The following is a 7,991-nucleotide window of genomic DNA, read 5'->3' on the forward strand; positions in this document are numbered from 1 at the left end:
CTATTAACCTTTAGGAGCTTGGTTTGATAATCATAAACCATAAAGAAAATAGCATAAACACATGAGGCACCAAGATTTAACATGGAAACCTAATTTGGGAAAAGCACCAATGCAACTAGTTACAAATTTTCACTCTTCTTGAATCTTACGTGAGCCATATTAGGAGCACACCCTATTAAAGGTTACAAAACACACAGTTAAGTATAATCTTGTAATTAAAGGATTTCAATCACCCTACTAGGAGTGGTCTTGTTAGACATCTTTAGACACTTCAATCTAGAAATGCCACTTAGTTAGAGGATTTACAAAATGATTGTTAAGCTAACTCTGTTAAGAGATTTCTTCACTAATAAAATTTTTAGAGAGTAATAATGATTGACCTGATAGTTGAAGCAACTAACTTTGAAAATTTAGATCACTATTCTTTCTTGACCTCTTGATCCTTCCTGATTAGAATATTCTTTGCAGCTCAATCTTCAAACTTAGGTGCTCTATCCTTAATTAGACATCCTTCACATTTTTCTTCTCTTATATTTTTAATTATCACTACATTCAATCCACAACTTGACCTTTCATATATATGATAGTCAATATCAAGTCGGCTTGAATAGCCTTCCATATCAACATTTAACATCTATTTAGTCAACTTGTATTAACCAAATAATTAACAAAAGTAATATGCTCTCAATTAGCTAACACTAGACTAAATACTCAATTAATATAAAACTTGATTCGATGACCAACCAAACTCAATTAATACTATCTACTTTGATGATTGACCAAGCTTTGTTGACCCTGAATTCTACTTGGTTGATACTAAAATCTCCTTTGGTTCTTGATTGAGCTTGACTTACACTATGCTTGGTTAAATCTTGACATTTGTGTAGTATCAATGACAATATACAATTGAATAATTTTTTTCAACAATCTCCATCTTTGGCATTGATGGTAACACAACATGTCATTATGCAAAGAAATTTTAAAGCAATAGAATGATTCATATGATTTTATAATATCCTAGTTTAATTCTTATTATTCATCCATGAGAACTCCCTCTAAGATTCTCCCTCTATCTTCAAATTTTGTTTATCAATGAGAACTCCCTCTTGCTCCTATAAAATTTTCTCCTTCTCATTTTCTTCTTTGACATGATAACAATCTCTCCCTCTTTGACATCAAATGCCAAAGACTTTATACAATGAAATTGTAATGTACCTAATGTACTACTTCATATTTAATGTGCTCTAACAATCTTGCATCAACTTGGTAGTTCTTCAATGAAGCTCAGTTGATGCATCACTAATCTGTACTCTAGTGAGCATCAAAAGGGGAATGATTCCTAGCTTACCCCTTAGATACAAAAATTTATCCTTAGGTAATGACTTGGTAAACATATCTTCTATTTGTTCCTTGGTGTTCACATACTCCAATGTCACCTCTTTGTCATGAACTAATTCCCAAAGGAAATGATATTTGATTACAATGTGTTTTGTCTTTGAGTGCATCACTATATTTTTTGATATATTGACTGCACTTTTGTTATCTTAATAGATAACCATTGGTTCCTTGATTTATTCCTTCATTCCTAACATCAACTACTTGATCCATATTATGTTAGAACAATTAACTATTGTAGAAACATACTCTACTTCTGTTGTGGATTGAGAAATGCAATCCTACTTCTTGCTTGTCCAAGACACTAGCCTCTTTCCAAGAAATAATTCTCATCCACTAATACATTTTATATCATCAATGCTTCTTACCCAATCTACATCAGTAAACATTCTTAACTCAAGGTTTCCTCCTTTCTTTCTCCATAGTCCATAGTCTTCAGTTCCTTTTACATATGTCAAAATTCTTTTGATTGCCATCATGTGATTTTCTTTAGGATTAGCAAAAAATCTTGCAACTATGTCTATTGCCAATTCAATATCAGGTCTTGCGTGAACGACATACTGAAGTTCACCAATCATGATCTATAAGTAGTCTAGTTTACCTCCTTTGAATCATCATTCTTTCAGAACTTATGTCCAATAGACATAGGTTTCCCAACTAGTTTGGAATCTTCCATTCCAAATACTTTCAATATTTCCCAAATGTATTTTGATTGAGTAATGAATATCCCATCCTTCATCTGATTAACTTGTAGATCCACAAAAAAATTGATTTCTCCAAACATAGAAATTTTAAATTATTTCCTCATTTCTTCAGAGAATGATTTACATAATTTATCATATCCTATAAATAAGATATCATCTACAAATATTTTTGCAAGCAATATCTTGTCATGTGGTCCTTCCTTGATATACACATTTCTATTATCATTTGTCTTTTCAAAACCAATTTTTACTAGATATCTATGAAGTCTTTCATACCATGCTCTAGGAGCTTGCTTTAATCCATATAAGGATTTATGAAGTTTACATACCATATTTCTTTGGCTTAGATCAATGAAACCTCCAAGTTATTCAATGTAGACTTCTTCCTCCAAGACTCCATTTAAGAAAGTTGATTTAACATCCATTTGATATACTTTGAAACCCTTGTTTTCTTCATATGCTAGAAGTGTTATGTCTCCTTCAAGTCTTGTAATAGGGGAAAATGTTTTCCCATAATCAATACCTCCTTCTTGATTATAACCTTTGCATACATGTCTTTTTGTGTTTCTTGTTACTTCTACTTTCTCATTCATCTTATTTCTAAATATCCATTTTGTACCAATCACATTTTGATCCTTGGGTATAGGAACAAGAGACCAAGTTTTATTTTATTCTATTTTCTCAATTTCTTCATTCATAGCTTCTATCCAAATTTTATTTTTTGAAGAATCTTTTATAGATCTAGGCTTAACTTCACTTAGTAAACATGTACCTTTTAATTTGTTCATTTTCAATATGTCATCTATTTCTTCTCCAATTATTTGGTCAAGTGTATGATGCCTTCTAAAAAAAATTTGAAGCTTTAGATATTTCCTACTTGATTCTGAACTTGGTTCACATGGTTCTTCAATATATGCATCCTCTTGCTTGGGTTCCTCTGGTTGATCTTGTTGTAACTTAGGTTATACTTCTTGTGAATTGGGTTGTATTGTTTGGGACTGCAAATTGCATTTATCTTGTTGAGACTTGATTTCCTTTGTCTGTGACTTAGGATAAACTATTAGTGAATTGCTAGGTACACTTGGTTGTTGATTGGCTTCAACCTTCCAAGGTAAGGTTTCAGGTTCTTCTTCATAATAAAAAAATCTTATATCATCTTCAAGCTCTTTACTACTTTGTACTTCACTTCTTTTTGCAAACTCATTAATTTCCACATGTGCACTCTCTATGACTTTGTGAGTAGAAAAATTTAGACATTGGTATGCCTTTCTTTTACTTGAGTACCTTAGGAATATTCCTTCATTACTTTTTGGATCAAACTTTCATTTCCTTACCTTTCAAGATATAAGAATTTCTTTCAGATACTCTAAGATAAAAAAACATTTGGATTATACCCATAACACAATTAATAAGGTGTTTTGTTTATACCTTTCTTCAATTGAACTCAATTCATTGTATGAATTGTTGTGTTGATTTCTTCTCTCCAATATTTTGATGCAACATTCTTCCCTAACAACAATGTCCTTGCAGATTCCATGATGGATCTGTTCCTTCTCTCTACTATTCCATTCTTCTCTAGATTCCTAGGTGTTGATATTATTGGACTAACTGCTAGCCTTCCCCTTCAATATTTGTGACATGGCTTAACCACATCATGTGTGTTCTATAAGTCTAGTCATTGTATCGAGCATTAATAGATTGATCTTTTGGTGCAATGACAACTTTATCTTGTAAAAGTGGTATTAGATCTTGGTCAAAGGTTTGAATCTCCTTGGGTAATGCTAAGGGTAAAATTTTTGGACTAACTACCAACCTTCCCCTTTGAGATTTTTGATTTGGCCAACTTCCTTACATGAAAATAGATTAATGGAATCTTTCCTCTAAATTTTCCTTTTCCTCTCTTTGACCTTTTTGCTAGGAGAGCTTCAATCACCTCAAGATCTTCATCTTCACTATCAACTTTTTTACCTTTTGAATTTCCTCCTTTTCTACCAAGGGTTAGTTTTGTTTTGAATATAGAATCAAGAATTTTTAGAAGGAGCATAATTATCAAAGTTATCCAACTCAAAAGTAGTCAATCTTCCCACAAGAGTATCTAGGGTTAAATCATGTGCCAGATTACATCTCATCTCTTGAATAGATAAAATTCTAATTGTATAGATAGGAAGAAGAGTTCTTAGTACCTTATTGATTATTGTCTCATCATCAATTTTACCTCTTGTAGCTCTTATTGCACTTATACATTCTTTAACCCTTTCATTGTATTGGATGATGTTCTCACCTTCTTTCATTTTTAATTAGTCAAACTTTATGCCTTAGCTCTCTACATATTTTTGTCACCTCCAAAGACTTTCTTTAGCTTCCCCCATATGTCAAATGCAATAGGACAATCCTTGAATTCATCAAATTCAAAATAGTTCAAAGAAGATGAAATATGAATCATCATGATATTGTGATCCTTTTCTTCTTTTATTTTTTCTACTATCATAGGCTTGGGTGGTGGCACATATTTCTTCTCCAAGTAGAATACACCAACATCCATGCTATAAACTTTTCTCTGTTAGGTTTAGGAATTTACCTTTTGTAAGACATCTTGATCTTTGGATTAGGTCCTTAAAACCTTTTCTTGCAAGTACCAATGCTTTGACACTAATTGTTGAAAATGTAAGATGAGTAACTAAAAGGGAAGGGGTGAATTAGTTACCACAAAAATAAATCCAAGTCCCTTAGATATCAACACAAGCTTTTACTTAACTAACCAAATTTTTGCTTTTCTCGATTAGAACTAGATATTGATTGTAACTTAGTTAAAAAAGTAGTTTTGATATATTAATTTGTATTTACCTTTAGTAAATTATTTGCAAAAACATAAACCATTAAAAAAATAACATGAACACATGAGACACCAAGATTTAATGTGGAAACCCAATTTGGGAAAGCCACCAATGCAACTAGTTGCAATTTTTCACTATTTTGAAGTGAGCCTTGTTAGGAGACAACCATGTTAAAGGTTACAAAACACATTCTTAAGTGTGAAAATATTAGAGGATTTGAATCAACCTATTATGAGTGGCCTTGTTAGAGGTATTTAGACACTTCAATCTAGAAATGCCACCTTATTGGAGGATTTACAAAATGATTGTTAAGCCAACTCTATTAAGAGATTTCTTCATTACTACAATTGTTAGAGAGTAACAAAAATTAGCCTAATGGTTGAAGCAGTTGACTTTAAAAATTCAAATCACTATTCTAGATTAACCTCTAGATCCTTCCTAATCATAATATTCTTTGTAGCTCAATATTCAAACTCAAATGCTCTATCCTTAATTAGATATCCTTCTCATTTTTCTTCTCTCATCTTTTTTATTATTACTACATTCAATCCACAACTTGAGCATGCATATATGACACTCAATGTCAAGTGGGCTTGAATACCCTTCCATATAAACATTTAAGATCTATTTAGTCATCTTTTATTAACCAAATAATTGACAAAAGTAATCTATTATCATTTGGCTAACACTAGATAGAACACATGGTTAATACAGGACTTCCTTCAATGACTGATACAACTCAGTTAATACTATGTGTTTTGATGACAAACCAAGTGATCCGCCTCACAATAGGTGTATCATAGTCATGCTCTAGGCCATGCTTAAGAATAGTATATTCAAACTAAGGACTATTTTTTTCCTACCATGAGGTGCATTTAATCTTGTCAACCTAGGGATATATATTTGAAATGGTCGGCATAGTATGTGCACTAGGTCTCTTAATAAGTCACTAAACTTATGCTACAGGAAAGTAAAATTCAAGGAAAAGAATTTACACTATTACTATAGGAAACTAACACACTTAAGTTTATGAATACTAAAAATACAATGGAAGGATAACAAACATTCCAACTTTGTTCATCCACAGTAACTGTTCTCACATATGTTGTAGGAACATTCACAAAGTGTGATGCTACAGGAAGGAACTTACAACTTCTAGATATGAAACTAAGAATTCTTGGAAATAAATCTATTCTATCCTAATCTAATCCACCTTCCAAGTGGGCCCCCTTGTTCAGCTTCACTAAACTACTTACATAAGATAGAAGCCAAAAACTATTTCATTAGATTTCAAAAATTCATTGCATAACAAAAAACTGTAAAAACACAACTGTAAAGTTAACAGTCTGTTATCTTAAACTATTTCTACTAATTAGTTCAAAAACTTAATAGACTTGTGTCAATTCCTATATATATAGGAAATCAAGAGGATAACAACTGAAGGTGGGAAGAGGGAATAATGGCTTAAGGTGGGAATAATAATGTCTAAACATTGCTCACCAAAGAATAAATGTAGAAAAGGTAATAAGTCTTCATAGCTCCTCCTTACTCGCTACCGTGTCTTCTGGAACTATTGCAACTTTCATCTGCCATGGTTGCTCCTTAGCGTTCTCCTCTCCCTGAATATTGTTGGCACTTAACTTTTGAATTTCTCCAATCATCTTTTAGTCTTCATTAATAGGTTAGTTTCAATACAAAGACATGTTTGCAAATAAACATTTATCAAATTATATTCAAATATAAGAATGCACATTTTGATAGCTATATGAAATACTGCATACTGTATATAATATTAGTGAAAGATGGAAAAGTTCCTACCCATAGGTTTATCATAGGTTTAGTAAACATAGGTCCAAAAATATTTTGACAAAGATAAAATAGAGTATCAACAAAGTATCTTAACACTATCATAAAATAAAGGCAAATGCTGGTCTCATCATCTGCCCCTTGCTAAACTAATGCTTGTCCTCAAGCATTGCACTTCCTTGTCAATGACCTGAATCCTCCAATCTTTGTCCTTCATTTTTTGTTGCTATTGAAAGTGTAGTAAAATCCTCTAGTTCTCTCCCACACTTCCCTTCACTGATCTTCCTAAAGCTTTTCAAGTCTATCAACATTAATGTCATACAAAGGCCATAGGAGCAAGTGAGGTTACATGGTTAGGGGATACCACAACTCTAGTTTGGCCTACTTTCCTAACTCTAAATATTTTGGAACCCTATTAAGTGCTACTTCTAAGTTAGTGGGACTATGTGGTTCTAACTTTTTAATAGATTTGGGAAATCTAGACCATCTACTCCTTGCACCAGTCATAGGTCTCCAAAAAGCAAAGTAGGGTAGATTTTTGTAATCAGCATAAACTTTAACTCTGGTAGCAAAGATCCTATCCCTTACTTATGGATTCTTCTTTCCATAGGTTAATGTGAACCAATCCCTAAGAACTTCATCTAGTTTTCTACTCTTTTCTCTTAAAGTCAAAGGTTTTGTCCTTTCCTCATCCTTGTAATTATTCAGTTTCTTATCATAATTCACTTCATTGGACATCCAGGACATAAGGGCTTTTAAGTGTATATCTCCTATGTAAAGTAAGGGATTCCATTGAGTCTCTTAAGGGATAAAAAAATTATGAACATATAATTCACAAAGTAAATTATGCTGCCAAGGTGGTAGAGTCTGATATAGTCCATAAAATTCGTGTGCTGATTTGAACTCTGCATTAACATTCTTAAGAGCTAACATTAATTGAACCAAAAGAAATTTCTCTTTGAAACAGAGAACATAAACTCTTGGTGGTAGTCTACAAGAAAAATATTGATTAGCTAGCTTGAGGGCATGGTCCATTCATTTCTTTTGGCTTGCTAATTGTTCCTTTAAATCTGCAATTTCTTGACCTTGAGATACTATAACCTTATTTGTCTTTTTCTTCTCTTCTTTCCACAAGGCTTCAGCAAATAGATGTTGTCCATACAACTAAAAAAGGAGTTTTTGTATTGTGATGGAACCATTTTCTTCTTCATGATCTCTTTTCCTTTTTTTCTATTCCCACCATAAATGTTCT

Source organism: Cupressus sempervirens, chromosome 8 (assembly GCF_028749045.1).
Source record: "Cupressus sempervirens isolate cs-2001-9-10 chromosome 8, ASM2874904v1, whole genome shotgun sequence".
In the NCBI taxonomy this organism is placed as follows: domain Eukaryota; kingdom Viridiplantae; phylum Streptophyta; class Pinopsida; order Cupressales; family Cupressaceae; genus Cupressus; species Cupressus sempervirens.